This window comes from Excalfactoria chinensis, chromosome 5, assembly GCF_039878825.1.
Source record: "Excalfactoria chinensis isolate bCotChi1 chromosome 5, bCotChi1.hap2, whole genome shotgun sequence".
NCBI lineage: Eukaryota > Metazoa > Chordata > Aves > Galliformes > Phasianidae > Excalfactoria > Excalfactoria chinensis.
Window position 1 is genome coordinate 30,288,773 of NC_092829.1, and position 27,264 is coordinate 30,316,036.

The 27,264-nt window shown below is 43.8% G+C and overlaps 1 protein-coding gene across 1 annotated transcript in view; it reads left to right on the forward strand.

Annotated features, from left to right (window-relative positions):
* Positions 1-27,264, forward strand: part of SUSD6 (sushi domain containing 6) — a 73,767-nt gene that overhangs the window by 331 nt on the left and 46,172 nt on the right. The window contains exon 2 of the mRNA XM_072337189.1: positions 5,178-5,262. The gene's annotated coding sequence lies outside the window, so the exon portion shown is untranslated. The remainder of the gene's footprint in view (positions 1-5,177; positions 5,263-27,264) is intronic.

Consider the following 27,264-nt stretch of genomic DNA (forward strand, 5'->3'; position numbering starts at 1 on the left):
GCGTGAGACCGAGGGGGGTGGGAGGGTGTCCGAGTTGTGCCGGAGGTGGCTGGGGTAGGAGGGCAGCCGTCCGCCCGCCTCTCCCTGTGCCTTTGTGCGTGTTCCCGTCAGCGCTGTTATGTAATGGTGCTGCTCCCGGCAGCCGCACGCATTGTCACTGCGAGCCCGGAGCTTTCCGGAGCGGCTCGGTGAGAACAATGGGAGCAAAAGTTCCTCGGAGGGGGCTGTGAGCTCCGCGATTCCTTCTGCGGGAGCTCTGAGCGTCTCCGGAACGCCTTTGCTGTGCCCTGCCTTAAAGCTCGTCTCTCTGTTCTCATGGGCTGCAGACACCGGGCACCAGCCTGCCGCCTGCGCCCTGCCTCGTAGCCGGCAGCACAGCGCCTTTCTCCTGCAGGAATAACGATTTTTGCACTTCTTTTCGTTGTTGTTCTGTCTCTTTTTTCCCCCCTCTGCGCAGGAGCAGCGATAGACAGCAGAGATAATGGGCAGAGGGGACTCTCCCGTCCCGCACCTCCTGTTAGAACTTGTCTGCGTACATCAAAGAGAGGCGAAATGCCTCAGGAGAGGGCGGTTTGCATATTAAACGCCGGTGCCGTGGGGATCGGTGCTCCTGTGGCTTTGGTTTATCACTGATTTTATTCCTCGCCTCCCCCTCAGGTGTCTTATCTGCCTGTCTGCTGCCACTTGGTTACATGCCATGGTGTGTCTGTGCCTTTATTTCAGTGCAGGGTTCTGTGGTCGAGTGCTGCTGTGGCATTGGACACGCTTCTGTCTTTTTGTGACTTCTGATAATGAGCAAAACTTTGAGAAGTATATAAACTTCTCTCTTGTTTGGAGACTTATCTGTCTTCCTCGATCTGTTTGTCCTGTTACATAAACAGGCGTTTCACAGACAGCCGGAGGATAGAAGTGCTGCTGATGGTAGGAAGGCTTGTTTCTGTAGAGGGGAGCCTTTATGTGCCTGAAGAAGCTGTCGTGTCATGTAGCAAACTTGGTAAAATCTAAGGGGATTCTCGTTGCCTTGCTCTATTGGAGCGTTGCATCTCCTTGTAGAGCAAAGTAGCACATGATAAGGAAGTTATAACCTCATTTTAAAAGCCGCTGTGAAAATCCAGTTGCTCTCGTGCTGGTGCTTTCAAGGGTTCTTTTTTCCTATGCAGATGTTTCGGTGAGGTCTGGGAAAGCAATGATCCGGAGGCTGACATTTCCCAGCCGCTCTTTTACGGTTTTGCACTTTCCCGGCAGCAGAAGCTCTGGTTCTGTCACCTCTCTGCTTGTCATGCAAATTGGCCACCTGTGGTCTATGAGCAGTGCGGGGCGAACTCGGGTCGCCCACTTCACTGAGTCTCTGCAGTTTGCAGGCAGTTACCGGCAGAGTTTATGTTTAGTGCAGCGGTGGAGGTGGGCTGACATGGCTGCTCGAGCTGGCAGCAGCTGCTGTGGAGCCAGCCAGCAGTGCTTACCGCTGGTGCTGGGGGTTTGCCTCGCCCGCAGCGCAGCGGCTCTGGCAGGATTAGTTCTGTCTTCTGATCATGCTTGTTTTCAGCTATTCTGTTCCTGCCTCGAGAACGGCCCCGGCTCACAGTGAGAGCAATCCGCAGCAGTCTTAACCTCAGCTGTGCAACCTTAGCTGCAGACTTGGGTTTCTGTGTCTGGGGCTGTTCCTGTTACATCACTTCTTCTTATCAATGTGCTTGTTCATGCCGTGCCTACCCACTTCCTTGCTACCCGAACACATCTCTCACTTGTTCCGCTTTTGTGAGAAAACAGATGTGAGCTGCTGGCCTTTGTCAGGTCAGTAGAGTCTGACATATGCACTCAGAACCTGGGTCTTTTTTTCTTCTTTGCTTCCTTTGTGTTTGTTCTTGCTGATCTGCGTTCCTCTTGGAGAAGCCCACGAGTGTCTGCATGACAGGTCAGTTGTGTTCAAGCATTCCGTGGCATTCCCCCTGTTTTCCCCTGCATTTCATTTGGCGCTGGGCTTCCTGCACCCTCAGCCCCTGCAGAGCGCTGGAGCTGGCTGACCTCAGCCAGGGGGCTGAGCTGGAGGTGAGGGGATCTTCTGTGCCAGGGCTGGGCTTGCTCTGCTTTACAGAGAGGCTGGGGGAGGCAGGGGTTCCCTTTCCCTTCTACTTTGGGAGTAGGTAAATAGAAGCATGCAGGCATATCTGAGAGCAGGAAAAGGGAAGCCCTATCCCATCTGTAGCAAAGATGTTTGCTCATAATGTGGTATTGGTTACAGCAAACTTCTTTTGCCAGAAGTACGGTAGTTCGTAATTACGTTTATCCAACCATCGTGACAAGCACCACATCTTTCAAAATGCCGTCAGTATGTGTTTGATCTCAGTTTTGAAGCTGTGTTTGGTACAAATGGAATTGCTCCAGATGTAACTATTTGACCCCCAACACAGGAGTTTAGGAACAGATGAGGCACTCTATTTCAGAACCTCTGTTGTTGATCAGGCTTTGCCTTTCTGTAGTTATGCAGACCGGATCTTCTTTCATTCTGCTAGCAGGCTTGTTTGCTGAGCAGTTGCAAAAATTGATCTTAAGCTTAACCAGTGGAAATGCTTTTTATAAATTCTAGGAAGTGAGCTTTTGTATGCGGCAAGAAATACTTGTGCCCAATGTTGTTTTGCTGTTTGTTTTGATACAAAGCAATGGAAACCAGTGTTTTCTCACAGGAAGCTCAGTGTTCTTACCCATCCAGCTCTGGGCAGCGTGCAAGCAGGATGTTTGCAAACTGAACCTAGTGATGGTAAGAGCATATTTCTGATGATAATGAACTGAGTGCTCTTTGAGAATTTGCAGCTTCTAGGCTGACCTGTGCACTTGTTTTTCTTTTGAAGGTTTCCAAAGACCAGTGCAGCATGGTCTATTGTTTGCTTTCTAATATATTTTAAGGCAGTGATATCTGTGTGTGGTAATTGCTGGCTAATGAAGAGCTGCAGGACCTGAAGTTAGATGTGTAGAACTCTTCCCTTGTGCTCCAGCTGCCCCTTCCCCCAGCTCCTGGCTCTCTCTGCTGGAGTGTTGAACAATGGGCAGGCTCTGAAAGTGGAGCATGCACTGGGAACCTTCTCCACAGCAAAAAGGATCAATGTGTCTCATGTCATTCTGGTGTTTCCCCAGGGGAAACTGCTATCCTGACAACCAGCCCACTCAGCCGTAAATTTGCTTTCCTGTTGCAAGCAAGCATTAACTGGAAAGGGAGTTTGTCCCCTCTGCAGCTGTAACCTTTAGGCAAGGTAAATGCAGCTTTTGGAGCTAGTAGAGCACAGTAAAGGGCAGAGGGGAACGCTGCATCGTGTTTGTGCTGCAAACCAGAAAGGCTTTCAGTCCAGCAATGTAAGCTTACTTGTTATGAGAATGACTTTCCCTTGAACCTGCTAGGCTGAGATGTGCCCCATTTAACCTCCTCTTTGGAAGGGAACCGGTATTAAATGCTGTGTCTCCATCCTTAGCTTATGCTTAAAAAATCCAGAACCATTTTGAAAACTTTAACAGTGTTTATGCTTACTCAGGAATCGTTTTCCTGTCAGTTTGTAGATAAATGTTTCTGTGGTTTGCTACTGCTCCTGGTTGTCTCTTGCATTGGTATAATGGGGTTTTGTAATAAAGTGAATTAGAAGTGAAGCTGTCTCTGAGCAAACCCAAGTTTGAATCTTGTTTTGGAATGAAGACGAGCAAAGAAGATATCAAATAAGATTGCATTAGATCTCTTCCTGCAGGACTGTAAGGGAACATAAGTTTTGAAAGGCAAATTCTGTTGATAGATTCATTTTATATATTTTTATTTCTGTATGAGAGGTTGTGAGAGTGATGTTCTTGTGCTATACGAAAATACAGAGCTTTCAGTAGATAAATGTGTACCTTGTCGCTGGTTTTCAGTGGTAGTTGCAAAGGTAGCTTGTTTTGAAAGGAGCTGTAACTTGTATTTATAGTTTTAAATACATAGATGAGTGAAACGCTGGAATGTCCTTGACCTGTTTAACATTGCTGTGGGTTTGTTTTCACTTGGTAAATAACTTCTGAAATTCTTAAGCAATAGATACTGAGGCAGCCTGCACTAACACAGTTATATTGTAGGATCTGCCAGAATCTCCTTTGGGTGTTGGAGACCATTTGTACCGATTGCTCTCATGAGGCATTTTGTTAGATCTAGTTAGGTGCTCTGATGTTAATTACAACTCCTTTAAGAGCTGCGAGATCCTGAAATGCTGTAAACTGTTTCTGTGACGTGCAACAAAAATATGCTAGAGACTCATCATAGGAACTGTGAGCGGAGGCTATAAAACCATGCATACAACTGCTAATAGAGACCCACCAAAGACTTCGTCGTAGGTATGGGTAGCAGGACTGCACAGTTGGGGATGTGTGTTTTGATAAGCATATGGCTATTTGAGTAAGAGACAAGAGAAGCCCGCTGGGTTTGCTTCTCATTTTGTTAGCTGTGGGAACTTCATCTCAAGTCTGCTTCTGGTTTGCTTTATGACTGTCTTGAAGGACTTGTGTGTTCTCAGTCAGAAAGTCGGTGTGTCATTAAATACTGAAATGTGGTGTTATTTAAATGTTTAACAGCAAGACCTTTAAGTGGGCAAGCCAGAAATTCCCTCTTCTGCACAGCTTCTGCTTTTTTGATACTCGGTTTGCTCAGCTCTCAGTTGCTGTGCTTTCCAACTGAGGTGGAGGTTACATAGTCACCTTATTAATAGCCACCTTTTCAAGTCTTTGAACTTCTAGTATTAATACTGAAATAAAAGGGTAGGGGGATAAGACATTATAAAATATGCCCATGTTTTTTTTCTGATATAAAGAAATACTCTTTCTCCTATGCTTGTTAGGGAAGTGTGAAAGATTTGTGACCCCTAGCTTTTTTTACTTGTACAAGTGTGCATGTACTGCATAGCTGGAATTGATGCAGTTCTAGTTTGCACATTTTGAATAACTTCTCAGAAGTTTGTCTCGTAAAAGAATCATAAAGCTTGATTACTGCTGGGAAATGTCTGCAGTGATTCTCTGCTGTGTTTGAGATCTTTGTCTCAAGCCCAGGTATGAATTTAGCAGAAGCATATCTGTATGCGTGCGATCTAAAAAAAATAATGGAACTTTTTCTCCCCTCAGCCCAGTGGCTCATTTATGTGATAACACCCTTATCTTTTTTTCATGCATTCTAGGTGTGCAAATCAACCTACCACCACTGAATCATCACTTGTGTTGTACTAAGAACAACTGTTGTATGCTAACTTCTGCCATCACCAGGTAAGATGAAAGCTAATGTGGTTACTTTCATTTCTCTTTGCTTTTTAAACGTGTGTGTTTTGTCCAAATACCAGAGATTGTTCTCCAGACTTGTCAGAATGTGCTGCCTTCCATATTCTGCTGTAATGAGACGTCCACGTACTGCTAGAGTTGGTTCCTCTTTTGAAATCTATGTTAAAATATTTTATTACAATTTTATAACTGTGCTTCATCCTTTTTCCTGAAGCTCTGACTTTGTAATGGTGCTCATGTACCACAGGGTGTTTTTCTTTTGTATTCTTCACGCCATTACCACTTCTTGGCTTTGTTACAGAAACTGTTGAACTCTTTATGCCTTCCAGAGTTAACCTTGCACGATAAGCCACCTGCACTATTCAGTCTTATTCAAAGAACAGAAAATGCGTTCTGCTTGTGGTTGTTTTTTTTCCCTCTCTTGTTTTCCCCATATCTGCTCCCAGATGCTACCCTTGAGAAGCTAGAATAGAATTAGTGCTAAGACTGTGCCAGAGTCTTTTTCAACGAATTAAACATCAAGCTGCTTTTTGGACCTTGCTCCAAAACCTCCCCCCATCACCCTCCATTCCATCTTAAAGATGAGATGAGAATTGAGCAGGGATGGAGGAATATCCCTCTAATGCTTTCAACAGGGTTATTACTCAGTGCTTTCGGGGAGCCCTGCTGCTGACAGGACTAATGTGAGCCTTTGTTCTGATGCTAATCAGAACTGGATAATTCCTCCAGCTGCCACCTCTTTCTTCCCCCAGCTCCCCTAGCAGTGATGAGGCATTAAGTGCTGTGCTGGCCTGCTAGCCTTCCTTCCGGCAACTGCCAGCTTGAGTGCAAAGGGGTGAGTTCTAAGGGTTCTCACTGAGAGTGTCGTCTAAATCGTTTTGAGATGGTTTGGAGCACACATGCGTGGTGCTTGTATGCTTTAAATAGGTTTCCTGATGGATGTGTGCGCGTCTTTGTTTTTCATATCATTAAGTGGGAAAGTAACTTCGGTGGAGGAAGCTATATTGGATTTGATCATAGTGGCATCTTGTGCTACATGCTGGGGTGCGTGACTGGAAAAATGCAAGTAGGCACCAGAGATGCAACTTAAAGTATTTTTCTTTCTGTGTCTTTCCACCTCTATTGGCTGAGCAAACAAAAATTGTTTCTCAAATATTTTTAAACATCCTTAAACTGACAAACCTTTGATTATGGGTACAAGGAGCTTTACAGTTTTCCTAGGAAGAACGTATGTGCAAACCATATATATTGCTTTATTTTATGCTAATGATCTTCTCCTCATCTAAAGATAAACTGCTTAGCAGTAGATCTTGAAGCCTAAGCATAAAGCAAAATACATTTTAACATGTAATATAACACAGAAATAATCCGCTATGACCATACATTTTTGCTACCTTCTGTTTGCAGTGGTGGGTGGGAAATGGTAGTGAGGATCCTGGGTGAGAGGTTGGACAGAGTTGTTACAAAATGTCTTGCAGCTCAAGAAGGAAGGGTTGAATTGTATTGCTATGACCTCTTCTGCCTTTCTGTGCAATACAGAGCTGAGAAGAAGCTCATCCTGGTACTTATAAAAGCAGATTTCCTAGCTGAGACTCTTGGTTTGTGATAACAGGTTTCCTGGGGATAGTTGGTGACAATCCTCAGTGGATAATCTGGCCTGAGTCTGGCTGAGCTGCCCTCCTGATGAATTTGTAAGGGGGTTTGCAGCCTTTCACTAGAGGCTGTTCACTCTGCAGGGTGGTTTGAGACCCTCTTTAGTGTCAGTATATAACAGTGGGACAGGAAGGATTTAAACAGGCTAAAAAGCTTCCCCAGAAGACAGAAACTGAGTGCATCTGCACAGCTCATGGCAGCATCTCAGCTCAATGTTCTCATAGCATTCATTTTGATGGAGGGGTTTTATTTCCAATGCAGGCTTGGAAAGGCCTGAAGTGACAATATAAAAATCTGCTGTCTTTTCAAACTGTAAAATTTTTGGCTGTATAGGTATAATGTCTAGATTAGTTGAACTAAAGGAAAAATGTATGAAAAAATGTACTGAGGAGGAGAAAGAAAGGCTTCATCAGGTGCATCTCAGAGGAGACTGATGTAAGTTGTTTGGTGCAGGAGTCCAAAGCCCAGACTTACCTTTTGCTAGAGCCTGTATGCAGGTAAAGAGCCTGCATGGAAGCATTTGCTGCAGGAAGCACCAAACAGGAATTCTTCTAAGGTTGATTCGATTGGCCATCTTCAGAAGATATGTCACTGATAACAGAAGTGCAAGGTGTTTTATATGGGCAAAATAATGGCAAGGCATTACTGCCTTTGCTTGGTGCTATTCACATATCAGTTGTTCAGTCCTGGGAAATGCTTATTTTCAGTGTGGTGAGTGATTTTATGACCTGAAAATAGAAAGGCATATGTGTGATTGACTTTGATTTATTTTTTATTTATTTTTTATTTTTAATACTGTCAGTTAGCTTATGCATGGCATTGCCTCAAACGAGTGCCCTGTACTTAGGGTTTTTCATGTTTTTATCACTTTTCAGCGTTTATCTTCAGTTTATCTCCTGTGGTATGAAACAATTATCCTAAATTGGTGTGGGTGTAGGGATGTGTGAGTGGGACAGGGAGGGAGATCTTGATTCAAGAAGCTGCATTACCGAAAACAGAATTCCTCTTCCGTTATTTTTATCCTGAGAAGTGAGAACAGAAGGAGGATTGCAGAAGTGTTTCTGCACGCATGCTGCTCAGTTTCCCATAAGGCCTTGAATGCTCTCTAGACTGCATTTTTATGTCTGTTCCCCATGTCTGCTGTGGCAGTTTGGACCACAGCTAGCCTGATGCCCAAGCGCGTGTAATAGTGGTGTCTGCTCTGGTGTGGGCTGGTGCTCACGTTCATCCTTTCATATCTACCTGGGTTTCTCCTTTGTTTGTTTCCTGATGTTCTTTGTTTCTCTCTTCTTAGTTAGCGTTTCCTTTTCAAACAGTATTCTCTAGCATGAAAATCCAGGAACATATGTCATTGTTGGTATTAAAAAAATAAAAGGAGAAGGGCAGAACAGTCAAAATTGATCTGCTTTTCTCCCTAGGTGTTTTCTTCCTGTTCCACTTCATCTTCCTGTTTCTCTACTTGTTAACTGGAGGCTTGGATTCTAAATGTGTATATTTTTTTCCCCTACCAGTATACTTTTCTTTTTAATTTATGGTGATTTGAAGGCCAGCTAACCCTCCTGACTCTCCAGGTTGCTCTTTTGTAGAGAGTTAGGAAGGCAGGCTAGCCACTGCATCCTGAGCACAGTAACATTGTTTCACTTAAACCATGTGACAATTGCATTTCCCCACCCCCTCCCATGCTCCTCAGTGTTCTATGGAGCAAACTTTTGGTTTTAGTTTTTCATCTGTATTTATCACTTGCTGGGAAGCTAGGGTTTTTAATTAGCTCAGCTTAATCATTAACTAACACATTGCAGAAGGCACTCTGACGTTGTGTGTGATAAATAGCTTGCTGCATGTAAAGCTGTGGCCTTCCCTAGCCTGTGTCCTGTGGCTGCTGCCCCTCAGCTCAGTTGTTCTATCAGCCAGTTCCTTGTTAGAACTTAGGATCTGGGGAGGGCTCTGGTCAAAGTAGGCAGTGATCAGGTATCTCACCTCGCCTCTGAGCAGTGGGCTGGATTCTAGTGCTGCCTGACAGTGTCATTTCCCCACATGCTGGAGAAGGGAAATCAGACTCTTGGCAGCATGTTCCTTAGGATGAGTTGCAGTAAGGAGACGTAGCTTCACACATGATACATTAGGTTGGTTTGCTTCTCTTTTACAACTGTAGGCTCTTCACGTGAAAGTGGAGGTGAGCCTGGTAAAATGGGTGTTAGCAATGTCTTTCCTGTGTATGTTCAAAGAAGTTACCAATATAGCCAGTCTGCCATTCACTTCACTTGTCTAAGTCCTCCCTTTTCTGTCTTTTCAATTGAAAGGTCAATGTTTCTAGTTCAGCAAATCTGTCATAAGAGTCCCAAGAAAAGACAACAGTTTGTTACAAGCATCATACCTATTAATATGTAACTTACATAGAGAGCTTTCCAGGATAAGAACTCACCTCTTTGTTGACAAAGTGGCAGTTTTATGGCAGTGAAAATATGTGAGGAACTCATCAATGTGAAATACTCATCTCAAAAGCAGCTGGCTATGGAAACTTGTAGTAAATCTCCTGTTTCAAAGGTATGTCACCTGCAATCTGTTAGTGCCTCCTGTCTTGTTTAAATGATTCACAAGGAATCCCCAGATTCTTCAGAAAAACTTTGATTTTTTTTTTTTTCTGAGCTAAAACCAGGCTGCCCTGCATAAAATCTTCAGTAGAGCAGGAAGATGAGAAAGGAAATGTGTATACGCATAAGACTTCTGAAGGGATCTGAACACTGAAGTTGTAAGAAATGGAAGTTTTTGAGCCACAGAATATTGAACAGTTGGCACTTGCATTCTTCTGAACTCTGTCAGCCTGGGTGCAAAGATGTTCTAGGCTGCCTCTTGTAAGTCACCATTGCCTTGTTTGTTATGTGCACCTGTGCCCCGTCCTTTGTACCATTTCCAGCAGTGTGCTAGTGCATTGGTAGGTGCTGACTGAAGAGGAGGGCTTGAATCAGAAATGTCCCTTTTATGAAATTCTGCATGTACCACAGCCTCTCCAAATGTGATTCCAGTCAAGCCTTACTGAAGTGAAGATATCCTTTCTGTGAGGTACTTGCTGACAAGCTGGTATTGTATAGTCTTCCTACGTTGTGTATTTGATTGCAGCATAACCAATTCCTGCTCTTTTGTGCGTATGTTTTTGTTTGTTAAATGTCTGGCATAATAAGTAGACTCCTAGTACTTAGACAAAAGGGATACGGAATTCCTCTGGAGTAATACTTTGAGCAGTTGTGTTACTCAGTTTAGGCAATACAGCATGGTGCCTTAAAAGGATATGAGCATATCCTGAATTCTACACAGCTATAGCTCTCTAGCTCCTCAAAGGAGTTTGAAATGTTACTTTCTTCACTTTTAGAACTTCATGCTATGTGCTTGTTTTGTTTAGTGCCCAAAGGTGGTGAATTTTGTAGGTTAGTGCAGCTTCTTTTTTTGTTGTTCTCCAAGACACAAAGAACAATATTAAATTTAAAATTAGATGGATTTTTTTTTTTTCCCACTAGAACTCATTGTTACCTTAGTCTTTCTCATCTTTGAGTTCTTCTCTATGTCCTCTTTGGGTACAAAGCCACAATTGTTCCATGTGATGATGGTAGAATTTGCTGTAAGTGTAGAAGGCAGCCTGTTTTTCAAGTTGAGGCAATGGTTTTTTTTTGCTTTGTATTTATTCTTTGGAGAAGAGTGAGGCTGAAGAACAACTGATAAGATATTTCAAGCAGGCTATTTGAAGCTGGCTTAAGTCAGTTATACTGAGACGAGCACACAAACTCAGTACTCTATTTCAGATTTACACTGTGAGGGTGATTGTTCTTATGCTCTCTGTATGTGATGTTTGAAAGACTACTGTGGAAATGCTCTCCTCTTTGCAGGGAAGGGAAGTAAGAATATTGCAAATAGAGTACATGGTAAGTGTACTCAGCAGCATGTGATGCTGTGCCTGCAGCCCAGGGATTGGATGCTGAATACTTTAGATACAGTGCCTATAAAAACAGAAGCAGTCTCTGCTTTCAGAGCTGTCTTTATTTGCTTCCAAGTGAAAAACAAAACGAAGGGAGATTAGGAAAGGTGCTTAGTATAGGAAGCATTAATGGAAGCTTTATATAGTGCCACGTATGTTGTGTAGTTGTTGCCTGAGCTTCTCTGTATGCTTCCTGCCTAGAAAAGACGGTGGCATCCTCAGGAAATAGAGCAGCATGCTGGATGAGCTCATATTGATCTTGTGAATTTTTGCACAGTAGATCAGCTTCCAGAGCTGTCTGTCTGTAACGGAAATGTAATCTGCAGTGTGATAGGTACCGCTCTCAGGTGGGACCACAAATCACAGTTGAAGGTCAATAACCTGTGGTGAAGGAAGGTGGGAGGAAAAAAATAACACAGAAAAATGTAATTCATTGAAAACTAGACTGTTTCTTCTATGTGGAACTACTTTTGGGAAGATGATGGTCTTGAGTGCCTTTGGGATGACAAAACTCTCAACATTCTCCTGATGCCCAGGAGGTAGCTGTCAGCTCAGATGATGCTGCTTGGTTGCCTGGAGAGAAGGAATTGCTTTGGCTGTGGAAACCAATAGTAAAGGTTGGGCCTCTGGAGGCCTGACTTCCTGTGCAGAGCAAGCACTCAGATTCTGGAGATCTGATTGTGAGGTGAGAATCTGGATGCGTTCTCTAATGGTTTGGGTTGTGTGTTTTAGGTGAGTGTCCCTCATGAGGCCTTCCCCCAGCAGAAATATCTTAACCTCACTGCTATTGGCCAGAGAGGAATGAGAGGCTCAGAAGATTGCAAAGGTTTCATTGTTCGATTTCATGTTTTAGGTGATATTCAGCTGACTGCTACTGTTTGGGCTTTTGAGGTTTTAAAAGGTTACATGCATTCTTTTCCCTGGTATTTCTGTGGAGAAGGCATTGCTGCAGTGAGCCTTACACTTGGATTACTGGTTTTTTGTTTTTTTTTTCTTTTTTTCATAGGTAACCCTCTGTAATGCAGGATGAGCTTCTGAAGTCTTCTGAATTACAGAAGCTGAAAGTTAATTGCATAAAAATTGCACGTGGATTTACTTCTAAAATTAATGGCTATTTCCAGCGTAATAGGGTGTAATGTGTGGCAGCTGCATGCCTTGTACTGTGGTGTGTGATTACATTATATTGTGTTTTTTCCACTGTTTGGCTGCAAGGTTGCCAAGTTTCCAGCTGTCTGTGTAGGCTGTGCCAGCTACCTCTGACACACCAGGTGATGCGTGGGGAGGCTGTAGCCCTTGTATGTGTGGGTGGCTGTGGGAGGGTGGGACTGAGCCACTCAAGAATACAGGGCTGTTATCTGGCCTGGAAAGGAAAACTAAGCTACTTTGTGGTAGTAGGCGTTAAATAAGCTACTGTATTTATCTGGGATGAAAAACATGCAGTGACAGCTATGCCACAGAGCAAGATTTGCACAAATCTCTTGGAAATGGTGAATTTGAACATCTCTTCCCATAGTAGCCCTGTGCTAGAACTCACCTGCTTTTACTACAGATGCAATGGCTTCCTCTTCAGACTTCATTGGGCTGGAGAACTCAAACCATTGGTGTTCAGGAAACAAACCAAAGTGCTGTTACTCTGGGATTTCTGAATGCCTAGAGGCCAGTGACTACAAAAGGTAGGAAATCCTACCTGAGAAATCCTACCGACATCTGAAAAATTGCTTTGCATCTATTCATGTAAGATTACAAAAGTTTGGATCACAAATGCTTTTTTCTCCTTTTAGTAGATTGCGGCATGCCTGTTTTCATAGACATAGTCCTTTTGATACCTTGCAGAATAGATCTGCTTCTCACAGGGCTGTAGGCTATGGCTATCCTTCTCTTTTTCATCTCTAGTCTGCATGAGGTGATAAGAAACAAAGCAATCAAGAATCAGATGAGTTCAGACAATGGTAGAGCAGCTTGGGGGCATCTCTAAAGCCTGAGGCTCCCTTTAATTTCCAAGTTATTATTGTATATATGACAAATACAAGGGCAGAAGTGAGATTTTCTGAGGCAAAACTTAACTGCTTTTAAGCAAGAAGTGATAGTGCCTCTCCTCCCTTGTTAATGAAATTTAATATTGAAGCTGCAGGACTGAGAGCAGACTTCAGAAGGGAACATGTGGAAGCTGACTTCTGCCCTATAAAGTACTAGCCTCTTCCTCTCAGCCTCCTTTATCCTTTGCAGGGGGCAGGTGCCATCTGCAGTCATTTTGGCCACTGCCTCTCCTGCACTCCTATGCATGTGCATTGGTGTCACTCACACAGCTGCTTGTGTGCTCTGACCTTTCTTTGTTCTCAGGTTTTTGCTTCTTCGTGCTCCAGAGTGCAATGGGAGCACTGTGTGCAGCTACAGATTTAGGTAATACTAAAATGCGTAGGACATCCCAAGTTCCACATAGTAAAATATGAACAAACAAACAAAAAAAATCCCAAAGCCCTGAATTTTGTTCTTCTCTGTAAAATCCTCCTTTTCTGAAAAGAGTAGCAAGGTTGCTGTGGTTTTGATCACAGTTAGCCACAAGCAGAGTTAATGATACTAGGCAGGAAAGAGTCTGTAGAAGTGTTTGTTATAGAAGGCTATATTTAATCTCTCCCAGTGGCTTTTGACTTGCTTAAAGCTGTGCAACAGCCATTGTAATTTCTAAGGCTATTGATTTCTGCACCCCTCCTACCTACCCCACCCCCAAGTCTGGAAATGCATTTAATTCTGTGATGGCTTTGCTGGCAGTAGGTGTTCCTTTTGACGTGGAAGAAACCTAGATTATGGATCTTGCTCAAAATCAATTGTGGGTGGCTTCTGATGGCATGGAAAATCTTACATAGGGATAATTTAACACAGACCTCTTGTGTTGCAGAAGGCCTTAAAGTCGGAAGCCTGCGTTCTGTTTTCAGGTTCCCTAGGAGGCTGCTGCATTATGGGAGTACACTACTTCTATTGCTCTCTGATGCAGTGTGTACCCTTTTCTAACAGGATCACCAGTAAATGAAACATATGTGTGGGGAGGCAAATAATTGGAGGAAACAACTATGATACAAAAGCTGGGTTTTTTTTAAGCATAAGATTGTAGTTTCTGGTCCTAAGATGAGGCTGGTACCAACCCCAAAGTAAATATTTGACTTGGCAAAAGCTAAAATTCAGGTGTTAGATTCCTTTTCCCTCATGCATTTTCTGGCAGTGAGGCTGTTATTCAGACAGTTTCTGTGTCTCCACTCTGCTGCATTGCTTTTCCCTTATTGCTTGTAGGGGAGCTGAAACAGCCTTGCTGCCTTGGCAGGAGACTGGAGTCCCTATGAGAGCTCTGCACCAAGAACATGGGGCCATCTAAGCAAATACTTGGCTCTGATATAGGCACTTGTGAGTTGCTTTTTGTAGGAGTGCTCATGTCTGGGTTTCTTGCCCAGGTTTTCTTCCATGGACAGAGCCTAACACACAGTGGTATGTGTTGCTCAGGGCGGCACAGGATTCATGCTGGAGTGTTTTAAAGGAATGGAGAATGGGCACTGGGATGTGTTGTGACCTGGATGAGTCCGGGAGCTAATGCTGGCACTTGTTAATCTGGCCTGTCATTTTCCATTTTATTTACTTCTGGCATTCAATTGTCAGAGCCAGCTTTTATGTGCTGTTCTCTGTGGCTTAGGCTGTTCAGCACTGCTGCAAAATCCTTCTAATCCTTTTTTGCCATCCGTCTCTTGCAGTGAAAACTCAATTGACAAAGCGACGACTTGAATTTCAGAGAGCAAGTGAGGATTCAGGTTTAGAAAGAATAAAGAAGCAACAAATATGGCAAGGCCTTATTGGGAGAATGAACTCTTCCAGTGGCTGATCTAGCTTGTGTGCTGTTGAGGAACTTTACCAGTACCGCCAAATCTTATCTGCTTGCAGAAGTCTTTCACAGCCACCATAGCCACCACCAAGTGCTCAAAAGGAGAGAAAAACAAAGCATAACAAAGACAAAATTTACCAATCTGTTTTTTAAGGAAACAATGAAACTGTGTTAGGATTATCCTGCTTGACCTGCATATCCTGTATTGTAACTTCGCTGAGGGATGGCACTGCTGAAGTAGGGACCTTCTCAGCTGATGTGTCTGTGTTGTAGCAGCATTGTTTTCTAACATCCTGATAATGTGTTGCAGAAAGAGTTTCTTGGATGTTCAGACCTAAACGACCTTTATTATAGGTTTCTGTTTCAGGCAGAGCCTTCAGGAACTGGGGTTGGCTCCAGGATGGCAGTTGAGATATAAGGATAGTCAGCACCGTACTACTGCCAAACATTATAGCTCCACTAGTAGATGACAGCACTGCTCTGACAAAACTAGACATTCGGCACTGCAGCTCTGGCTGGATAAAGCAGGCTTGTGTTATGGCTAAACAGAACTTCCGAAGGGACGTTCTCATCTCCTCATTCTGGCATCTTGTGATGAAGTGCTCTGAGCTTGATTGGCTGGGCAGGAATACCAGTAGCACCAGTTCTTCAGAATGCCAAATCTGCTTTGGGGATGATAGGGCTGGGACCGTGGAAGGGGGATGGCCATTTTCCCTTGTGTCCTGGGAGGAGTGACCTATTACTTTTGCTTTTAAATATGAATGAACTCATTCTCTGTACCTCGGATACAGACCATATGGTGCTCCTGGTAAAAGCAGCAGATGTTCCTCTCTTGCTCTGTTTTCTTTTGTTACACAAATTCTCTTTGTTTTCTTTCTACCCTTTCTGCTGTAAGAGCAGGATCCTGTGTATCAGGTAATTGCTCTGAATTTTTAAATGTGTGTTTAAAAATGAAGGGCACAGATGGACCTGCATAAAATCTTGCTTGGGCAGTGTTACTGAAGTGTACATGTGCAAAGATGGTAGCTGAACCCTGCATTCTGGGTCAGTGTACTCAGCTGAATAGTTTCTCCTGCTGTGCTGTTACTCTGAACTTTGTTCTTCAATATGAATCAATGGTCCACCCCGCCTTCCTCAAGGTGGCTTGTTTTAGTTTGGCTTTACTTGTCAGTGCAGCTTCTTTGCAAATCTGCATAACTTAATAATACTAGTGTTGCTTTAGCAAGAGAATGGGGCTATTTCTGGATGCAAATGGCTACCTTTTTTTATATTTTCCCTACCAGTGTAATTGTTTTTCCTCTTATTTACCTGAGTACTGTTGCAGTTCAGTAAGGGAGAGAGGAGTGTATGGTGGTGGACTGCAACATAACAAGTATCTATGAGCACCAATGGACTGCAGCATCACTCAGTTTGGCACATAGGGATTGGAAGATTGCACTAGGAAAAGTTGTGCTCTTCTTTTTGTTTGCATGGGGCTTTTGTTTGTTTAAAGTGCTTGACGCAGCACCAATAGAAACTTTGGTCCTTGCTGGTGAGAGTGACTCAGCTCCTCAGAAATGACATTCTTTGTATACCTGGGGAGGCCTCTGGAAAGAGGCACCTTTCTCCACCCCAGAGGTAGCATCTCTGGAAGACTGACTGCTTTGGGACCATCTGTCTTCTGTTGGGGCTGTAAGTCACTTGTGGTAGGAGCTCCTACTGGTGTGTTTGTGCTGTGCTTCTTACCAACTGCAAGCCCTTGGGTGCTGTATTCTTTGAGACAAGGTATTCCTGCAAGCAGCTTCTGTTGGAAAACACCCTGGCTTGCAGACAGCTCCAAACAGGTTGGCCAATTGGTCATGCAGAGCCAGCCCATGGGCCACACTATACTAAATATCCATTTGCATAAGAGTCTGAAACCTAGAGAACTATTTGTCGGAGAGAGAAGAGGTGCATCTGGGGACGCTGGGCTAAGAGCAGAGCAGTTCAGTAGTGAACTTGGGTCCTCTGTCCGGCTACTTTGGGTATCTGGCTCACCACAGCCATTGCAGTAGCCTGTTATCCATAGTGCAGCTGTGCTTTGGCTTAGCGTCAAGCCCTGAAAGACATATTCAGCAGCATCTCCTGATCCCAGGCAAGAAGTGTAGGATTGTTCGTAGGGTCTCCCTCTGAAAGAGACGTGGCTAAACTGGGGAACAGTTTAAAAAAGAGAGAAAGAAAAAAGGCAACAGGAGAAGCAGCAGGCAGTCTTGAAAGTACATCTGGCACTGGAGAGGAGCCAGTCTGCTTCTTTGTCCCTGGAGCAGGAGATCCCTATGTTCCCAGCTGCAGTTGTTTAAGAAAATGTCAGGCAGAAAGCTGTAGGGTGGCAATGACCCCTTGCATGGAGGACAGCAGCCTATGTCAGCGAGGTGCAGCACTTCTGTGCCCAGCACTGAGAAGGGAGAGCACGAATCAGCCCTTGTCACCTCCACATCGTTAGTGCTGCACCTTTGAAAATCCACAAAGTAACTGCCCTCAAAACCTTACAAACTCATTCCTGTATGCCCAGGGGTGAGTTTTTCAGCCATGAGCAGTCCTGGAGACCTTGTTAATGAGTTCTACTGAGGAAGTAGCACAAAGGAACTGGAGGGAGATGGAAGGTTCACTCAGGTGTGTCTGACATGAATTGGAGTGTGTGCAGGGAGGGTGAAGGGCTGTGGTAGTAATCTGAAGGAACAAAAAATAAGGGTAAAGCAAAGGTAAGGCTATGTTAAGGCTTGAAGATGTAGGGAAAGAGCTGTGAACTGAAGAGGAAGGGCCAATGGCAATGAAGTAATGAGTATGCAGTCCTACTCTTTACCTTATGAATAAATCTGGCTTTATAAATCAACAGGGATCAAGCTAATGTCGGTGTCCGTAGCTATAGAAATAAAAAGGGAGTTAAATATTTACTGGTGTGAATTTGAGGGAAGGAAGTCTGTTTCCAAGCAGACTTGCTTTCTGATTCTTGCTTCTGAGCCAAATTATTGGCATGTTCTGAGACAGAAATAGCTCGAGTATCTGAGTGACCTTTTAATTTCCTTTTCAATCCTCTGAATCCACTGTAATGAACAAAGAGAGCATTAAGAACAGGCGTGGTGCTGATCTTATTGGGTGTTAGCAGCAGACCAAATAGCTCTGGCTTTCTTTAGGGGTTAAATCATAAGAAGCTGTTGTGAGAGTAAGACCACAGGGAGCCAGTCATGACTGGAATTCAGGAGGTGGCTTCTTTCTGCGATGGGAGCTTCTGATGTCTTTGTAGCAGAGTTGGGTGGTTGGTTTGGGTTTTTTTTCAGGGTTTATCCAGCAACTAGCACTGTGTGCTCTGATTCCTACTCTCAGTTTTTTGCCTCCCATTGCCTTGCAAATGCTAACCAGGCAGGATGAGTTCCTGAAGGTACTGTTCTCCTGACTACACACCTGTCTGAAGCAAATGTATGCCTCGGTCTCTGCATTTACATTTCTCTCATTACACATACTTGTACAGTGAGATAAAACAATTAGCTGTAATGTGTCAAAAAAACAAATTACAAAGCATGTGCTAAAAAGAATAGGACAGCAAATGTCATTTCAGCCCAAGGACTGCCCTTGGTGGGGGAGGAGGGAGGGTGGGGGAGGTGTATGCAGAGGGGGAAGAAGCAATGTGAGGGACTGAGGGCTTTTATGCACACCATGAAAACAATTATGCAGCTAAAATACCATCTAAACTTTCTTGTTGTATTTGACAGTTTGTCCTACAACAAATGTGTTCCATGTTAGGCAAAAGGAGATCCCGTTCTAAGGAAGCACGTGGCTTTCAATTCTTCTGAAAAATGTGTCAGCATTCAAACATAGAACTACAAGCTGAGAGTTACCACAAGGCTATCAGGACTTTTTGTCTTTTTTGTTTGTTTGTTTTTGTTTTTAGTTTTTTAGGAGAAATCTTTTCCAACTTGATTTTATCAAAGCAACAGGATTGTCTTGAATCTGCTGACTGCTTGTAGGTTAGTAGAGCAAGCCTGGTGTTGCTTGGGATATACCTGGTATCTCTCAAGTCAACAAACTGTGTTACCGAGCTGTGGTGATTAGCTGAAATCTTTCCAGAAGGATTCTAGAGCTCTGGTTTGACCCTTGAGAAATGGTTTCTTATGCAAATCACCTGTACAAACCAGCCTGCAGTTCAGGTGTGGTTTTAAAAGCGTTGATTGTCTTGATTGCTTCTCTGAAGCTCTTCAGGACTGGTTTGTTCCCCTGATACTCCTTTTCCTTCATGCTTTTTTTTTTTTTTTTTTTTTTTTTTTCCTCTGGCCTAATAGTGAAGGAAAAAAAGAAAATTATATTTAAGTATTGATGACATTAAAGTAGTAACAAGCATTTCCCCTATTCCAGTGTCCTTGTCAGCTTTCTGAGACCTCTGCTCAGTTTGGCAGCCTGGTTGTACATACATAGTGCATCTTTATTTTCTAATAGTGTTTTTTGTGTTACTAGCATGGTTCCTAATTCACCAATCACAAACCTTTTGTACTTTGTGTAGGCCTGAGCTGATGCTTGCAGAAGTGAGCTGGGATCCCTCTGCATGCTGCCAGTTCTTGATGACTGGCTTGTTGCTGAACTTTATACGCACTCAGGAGTGTGCAGTGGGGATTGAGGATTACCATGCTCTGAAATGACAAGGCCTCACTTGGCTGCTTCTTTTCCCCATTCCCATGTTTCATCTTTCCCACTGAATCACTTCCTTCTATGGTATGCCTTCCCTAGTCTCTAGACTTCTTCAGAATTTGTTGTTTATTTGTGAGGAACTTGTGAAGGCTCTTGGTGCCTTTAATGTAAATAAAGCATGGTCATGCTTGGCAATGAAGATGAAACTTAACCTTGGTCTCCCTGAAGTAAGTTGTTTGGCTCGGTCCTTATTGGCAGATGGCCCCTCCTCTGGCAAGGGTCGGATAAGAGTTTCACTGGCATCTCTTTCCATTTGCAGAGGTGTTGCAAAGCAGCCCCTGTGCTGACTCCCAGCATGTACCTACAAGTGCCTCTGAAAGGAGTGTGATTTGTAGGTGGTGGGAGGGCTGGAAAGGGAAGCTGTGGCACTGTTCACAGACAGAGAAGGGGATGTGGCTGTTGGAGAGTTTCTGATAGCTGTTGTGCTCTGCAGTGAATTGTAAGGAGGGTGGTTTCCTAAAAAAATTATGTGCTTTGCAGCATCCTGTGAACTTTAATGGAGCTATTTATTTTCACAAAGCAGGCTTCTTTTTGTCCTCCTCCCACTTCCTTCTTCTGGGCAAATCCTGCCCATGAAATAATGGCTCTCCTTCATGAGGAAAGGAGACCTGAAAGTGCAAAAGGAGACAAAGAAGATAATTTGCTGCTGAGAGGCAGCTGTCTTGCTGCACCTGGTAAATGTCATGCTCAGATCACCCAGTTAAACAGTTTTAGGTGAACTAGTGTCTGTATAAAGCATGTGGAAGCTAGCTTTTTTGGCTAAGTGAGGCTTGTTAAGTAGCCTTTTGAAATACATTGAGGGTTTCTGTTGAAAACCTGCATAGCTGCAAGTGGTAGACCACCGTCTCTGAAGAGATACCGGAGAACGTCAGCACAAGCTTCTGATGGTGCAGCAATCTGATTGCTTACCCCCACACACACTGAGTATTTAGAGGAACTAACACTTGTGTTGCAGTGTGGCTTTTATGTAAAATGTTTGACCTTGGAAGAAATGGGAACTGGTGGTACTGGCAGGTGGGACAGATAGATGTAGTTTGTAGTTTTGCAATGAAGTCTTAGGCTGCAAACAGTTGTGATGAGAAGTGATGATTCTCTGAAAGGTAGTTGCATGTCAGGCTCATAAAACAGGGGAAACAAATTTAATCTTAAGAAAGAGTACAGTAATAAAGGGATCGAGTGAATTCCTTTTGAGAAACTCACTTGAAAGTAGATTAGATGAAAGTGAAAATCCTCTGTCGTGGAAAGGCATTTTAAGCCTTCATTGTGCAGTTCAACTGATTTTTGTGGATTAGTTTCGTGTTTCTGTATGCTTTAGCAGCTGATCTTTGTGCTCTGCTTGGAGCAGTGTGCTACAGGTACAGACATGAAGTGGGTGACTGTTAAGGTAGCTTTCTGGATACTAATTTTAGTAACTCATATTTAATCAATTCACTATGAAGGGAGCCTTTCTTCCAGAGACAGGAAATTGCTTGAGGATTTTTGGCTGTGGCTGGAGCTTCGTAGTTACTTGCAAAATGCCTGAAAAACAAAAACAAAACACAACAACAAAAAGGCAGAGATGCAAGGCAGAGAGCTCAATAACCTTGTTCTCCAGGTTTTGGATGTCTTGCCTTCTGATCCAGGGCTGGCACAAGTGGGGTTCCTCTCTGTGTGTGTGGCACTTCCTAGCTTTTCACATTGTTACACAAAAGCATAGGATAGACTGCCAAAGCCAGTACTGACTTCTGCCATTCTGCTTTTTCCCCTTCTCCCAGCTTTGATTTCATTTGACTTCCTGTAGCTGGGCAAGCCCCTGTTGCCTTTGGCTATAGCAGAGCACCCTCACACAGCTCTCCGTTTTTCAATCTGCAGGTTGCTTAGAGCCCTGATTTAGGGGCAGGATTTTGATTGAGAGCATCTTAACACATGGTAAATCATCTCTGCTACATCCTAATGTGCATTGAAGACAGAGCTGGATTTAGGAGCAGGAAGCCTGAGCAATTGCTTGACCCAGCAGCCAGTATAAGCTGCTCACTTGAGTCAGAGCAGCTCCAAACAAAGCTGAGGTGGGAGCTCCATGCTTTTCCCCAACTTCTGTGCTACCAGTTGCAGTGCTGTGCAGGTACAAGGACCTGGTTTCCCCAGCAGGTCCAGGAAGATTTGGATTGGTGTTGTGAGAAGAGTGGTTGGTTATATGAGGAGGGGGGAGTGGCAGCATGGGGTGCAGCTCTGAAGCTGACCTGGTGGAAGGGTCACCCTGTAGTTGAAGTAGCCACAAATGCTCTCTGTGCTTAGGTGCTGGAGGCAGAGACAGCGCTGTTATACAAGGGGCAGATGAGAGGACTGGGGAGTAAAGGACAGGGAACTGCTGCTGCTATGCAGATGGGAGAAGTCTGAGCATCAGACTGGCCTTCCATTGAAATGCAGTTTACAGGATTTGTGTATGACAGGTTTTGTCCTGGGGGTTCTTACTACTTTCTGGCTTATTCCTTCTCTCCTGATTAATGGTGCAAATGGTAACTGCTCAACCTTAGAATTGTGCCTGCAGGTCATAGGACACCAGTTTGCTATGCTGCTACAAAGTGACCCGTGCTGGATATTCTGCTCCAAAAGCTTGGCCTCTGCTCTGTGCGTGTCTGCTGCCTGTAAAAAGCAGTTAGCGGCAGTTCTTAGCGCTGCTCTGATTTGATGTGCCTAGCTCGTGCTACTCAAATCGGAACATAATGAAAATGGATCCCTTGTTAGAAAATCAAATTAAGTGTTGCCTGTTGGGGGAGACCAGTTAGAGAGAAACAGCTGTGGGGTTCTTTCTGCTTAGTGATGCATGTGTTCTTTGTGAGTACATGACTTAAAACAAAGCAAGCTGTTAGGACTCCTATTTCCCATGCCTGTTCTCGTGGCCCCTGAGTATTAATTTCTGAGATATTAATTGATGGTGCCTTGCCTGGAGCCTGACGGCTGCAAGTGGGGCACTCAGATTGGCTCTGGTTGGTGAAGGGCGCTCATCTGGGAGCCTGTGGGGCTGCATGACCTGCGAACGCTGCCCCATTCCTCCTGTGGTTTGAGCTATGGGGGCTTTGGGTGACTATGCAAAATCAAGTTTTGCTTCTCAAATTACATGTTGTCAAAAAAAAACATGACTGGGTTCTGCAGAATGAAATGTTTCTGATACCACTGTTATCGACCTCTGTCACAGGGAGAGTGTGGCATTAGTGTGGTGCATCTTAAATAGAAAATATTTAATGCTTTGTGAAGAAGAAAAGTAAAGGGGCATAATGAGCTAATATTTTCCAGCGTGAGCTGTGGTGCTGAGAACAACTGAAGGCCTGCTTTTTCTTCCCACCCACAGAGAGTTATTGAAGCAGTTCTGTGTTATGATCTCAAAAACAGGCTTAACTGTAGAACCGGAGTGGGAGAATTGCTCAGGTTGGAAATGACCTTAAAGATCATCAAGTTCAACTACAGCCTAAACATACTACCCTAACTCTTATGACTCTTAACAAAATTTGGAAGTGTACTTCTTTCTGAAGGTGATCGATAATAGTAGATTGTTGTTCAATTTTCCAAGTAATAAAGGGACAGAGAATGCTGTGTATGTGTGTGTGTTTATCTTAAAACAGCTTTGCACTGACAGATGTTCAGATGTTGACACCTGGAAGGGTCTGGTATTGAAACATGTCTGTTGTGGAGAACTTTCTGTCTAAGCTTTGACACAACTAATAAGCATCGCACAGCAAGTATTGCCATCCTTTGGGAGTGATGAGTGCATGTTCTCACGTCTGGGTGGTAATTTCTAAATTTCTTGAGGGTGGTGTCTCACAGCTCTGCTTTTAGGAAGAAATGGAAAAGACAAACGTTAAAAATTCATCTTGTAGTATAATTATGTAAATGTCAGATTGATTCACTGAAGTTATATGGAAGGCTTAGGAAGAAGGAATTCCCAACTGAATGTCCTCTTGAAATGACTGTGCCTGGCAGTATTGCAGCTGTGTGTGTAGCAGGCTGATGCTTTTAGCCACATCGGTGGAAATAGAAGCACAACAAGTGTTAAGGATGGGGAAAAGCATACTCTAGTAGTGAGGGCTTATGAAATAAGCCTTTACTGTACATGTGCTGTGTGATGTATTCCCTGAAACAGATTAACGCAGCTGCATAAATGGGAAAATCCTCTTGGACATAAAAGCGACCCAACCAATTCTGTGCCTCTTTGAGAATCCTGTTCTTATTAGACGTATTGTTTCAGGCTTGTGTGTGCTTTCAAGAGGTTCTGCCTTTGCATGGCTTTTCTTTATTCTGCTTCCCTGAAGCCATTTCAGTTTACTGTGAGGTTTCTTTTTTAGGACTTATTATTTTTGGAAAGCTTTCTGGAACATTTTGTGCATATGGTTCTCTGTAAATGTGCTGTTGTACTGATTAAAGCTGAAAGTATGAGACCTTGCCTGTGTGATGCAGTGCGGCAGGGGAAAAATGCTGAAACAATAGTTTCCAAAGGGAATGCTGTTCCAAATAAAGGCATATCTAAAAGGAAAAACAAAAACGGATGGGGAAGATTGCATGAGATGTATTTTCTGCTTTCCCTTGTGTCTACTTGATCCCATAGGTAATATTAATATTGGTATGCTTGCAAAAAAAATGATCAGTAAAGTGGATACAGTATTTCCTTAAGCAGTTTCTTGTGATTCATTGGTGCCATGACTTCATCACTATAAGCCTGTTTGTAATAGCACAGAAATTTGCAGTGCATTAGTGGTGCTGTGTATATTAACTTGTTTAACTCTCAACCTTGTCCCTTCATGACTCTTCTTTTCCTCATACTGGTGGCTGGAACTTAATTGTAATCAGGCTGCCTGTAAGTATCTTCTGCTTCCTTCTTTTGGAAGGATGATCAGGATTTTAACTGTGACCAGATCCCAGAGCAAGCCTTGCTTTACTGTCACAGGATGGGAAAGCAAGTCAATTAAGTAGAAAACATCTTGTGGCTCAGCAGATCTGGTGTTTTAGTTACTGCATGTTGACAGATCAGAGCACCTTGCTGCTAGTCTGTCCCCTGCAGTCAGATGGGTGATGCATTAGCTCCTGACATAAAGTACATTTTTCAGAGGCCTACTCTGATGCCTGCTTGCCAAGATGGAATTTACTGCTACAGTGCGCAGATTTACTTAGAAGATCTGGATAATGTGGCTGGCTGGTTCTTAAATCTTTCATATAGCATGCATAAGCAATGAAATAGCGGGTTAGGCTGTAGGAGTTGCAAATCTGTGAACTACAGCTGAGAATGAAGTAGCAAGGGGCTTTTAAAGTGTGCAGTGAAAATACACTTTGCTTTGTTTTCTTTAGAGGATCAGGGCCCCTCACTTTGCTGATTTAAGCCCTCTTCTACAGAAACTTTCTTCAAAATACACAGATGTGTCTTGTGGTTCTCAAGGAGATAACTATGTGGAAACCAACTGAGGGTAAGGCAGAAAGGATCGGAGGTGATGTATTTTCTGCTGCTGCTTGGACAATTGTCACTTAGGCTCTTTGCCTTCTTTCTTGTTCATTTTCATTGGTTGGTAATTAAGAACAGGAGGTTAGTGAGCAAGGTGCCCTCAGCACCTGCAGTGCATCAGATGCCCTTGTGCTTCTTTGTTATGTTTAAAATGTCCCCTGTCCATCAAACCAAGACAAAGGATGGTAAGACATCTGAGGTTTATCTACTGCTACAATTTCCGTAGTGTTAAGGGTGCTGAATATCACCCTTTTAAAAAACTATTGTTATTTTTTCCCCCTTTGGCAGCCCTGTACCTGCTTCTTTGCACACCTTATTTTGGATGGCAACTCAAAATTCAGAGTTGTGAGTGGGGCCCTGGGCAGCCTGATTTAGTGCGCAACAGCCCTGCCTGCAAGCAAGTACAGCTTTGGAACTAGGTGGCCTTTAAGGCCCCTTCCAACCCAGAACTTTTGCAGGAGGTTATGTGCTGGTCCTTTGGACTTGATTTTTTATTACTTTTTTTTTTCCTGTAATTTTTCCTCATCAGCCAGTTAAGAGGATGAGGATTTCGGGGTTTGTTTTTGAAGTTTGACTGTTCACTGGAGGTGCACAAAATAAGGATAAAAGGTAGTAGAAACATGAACAGCAGTTGAAGGTGAAAGCTAAACCCTCTGAAGCAGTGTACATGTCAAGTTCTGCCTGCAGTATGGCCGTGAGGCAAAACAGTCCTCTTGCTCTGTGGCACAATTCTTGCTGTGTGCATGGCAAGCAATTTCTGAATATTGTTCTGTAAGACAGGAGGCAGAAACTAAGTGGTTAAAGGAAAGATTTCTGATGTGCATGAGGATAACTCATTTTCCTTTGGCAAGTTTGCAGCATGGTATTTAAAAGTAAGCCAGTAGCATTCCAGACATACTTAACACTTCCCAAGACACACTGCATAGAATCCAGGTTAAAGACTGTTCTCCAGCAATAATGACACAGGTCGTACACAGCCTTGCCCCAGGCACATCGTGCAACCACAGTGCCTCAGACTGTCCTCTGACCCCTGATCCCTTGTCCTCGGTGCACCTGAACTGCCTGAAACTGCTGCTTTTTCACATCTTGACCTCCCTCAGAGTTCACTTTTCTGTGGCAATCTAGGAGCACTGCAGCGATGAAATGGGGAGGAAAAAAACCAGAAAATTAGTCATAATCCTAGAAAATGTATGCGTGCTTGTGATGTGATCTTGTATTGAAGGGTCTGAATTGGCAATTGGCAGCTTCTAAAGGTCTAGAGGAGAAATGGCAGAGGTCCCCAAACAGCTTAGCTTAGGGAAGCTGCTGCCAAGAGCAAGTGCGTCATCTTGGAAAGGGCCCATTGTGGTTTAGGAGTGGGAAGTCCGGTGTGTGTGCTATCGGGGAAAGCAGTGCCTACTTCAGGGCGTTCATGTAGGAGCAAGCTATTATTGTGAGGCCAGCAGATCCTGGTGCTGGGAGCAGGGCTGTGGAGGGTCCCTGGGAAAGCTGCTGGTGCTTGCCTCAGCCTGCGGTACCTGTAGGAGCCAGGGGTGGCTGGAACCAGGAAGCAAGGAGCTCTTTCCTTGTTTGGAGCGTTCCTGGAGAGGGTGTGGGCTGTTGACTTTGTGGCCATGCAGGACAGTTTATATTCTCCAGATTTAAAATGAAAACAAAATGACCTCTGTGGCTTGAAGCAGTTAACCAAGAAGAATCTCCTCTCCCCTTCTTGCTATATTTAAGGGAACTGCTGACTTTACTAAATATTATCTTTGAAAACATCTGCTTGGACTTTAATCCTCCCGTAACCCTTTAGCATAGGCTGTGGCACATGAAACGAGTTTGAAGCATTCCACTTCCATATCCTCATGCTACTATAGGCTTCTGCCTTGCTGCTAGGATCCAGTAATGAACCCAGTGTGCTCCTTGCTGCTGTGTATAACCAGGGGAGCCACTTTGATTTACACAAACCCATGAATTGTTAAGTTCTCTCCCTGAGAGTATGTTTCTGCTGATAAATGTGTGCATTCTACAATGTGTTGGTGCTGCTGGAACAGGGAGAGCACTTCATTTTTATTTTTATTTTTTTTCCTGTTAGCTTCTGTTTTCTCTCTACAGCACACCAAGCTGTGCCCTGAGATAAGGGCTGTCAGTCTAGCAAACTTCAGTTCTTTGTGGTGTGTTTATTTATTCATTTTCATTGGCAGCAGTCAGACTAGATTGTAAGAGTTCCTATGGGCTGTGGTTCAGTTGCACTGGGATGGGGAAGTGGGAAAGAGACGAGGAATAATTTAGTAGTGTGAAGAAGGTAATTGAAGATAGTCTCATCTGTATAAATGTGTGATGCTTCTGTTGGAAAGG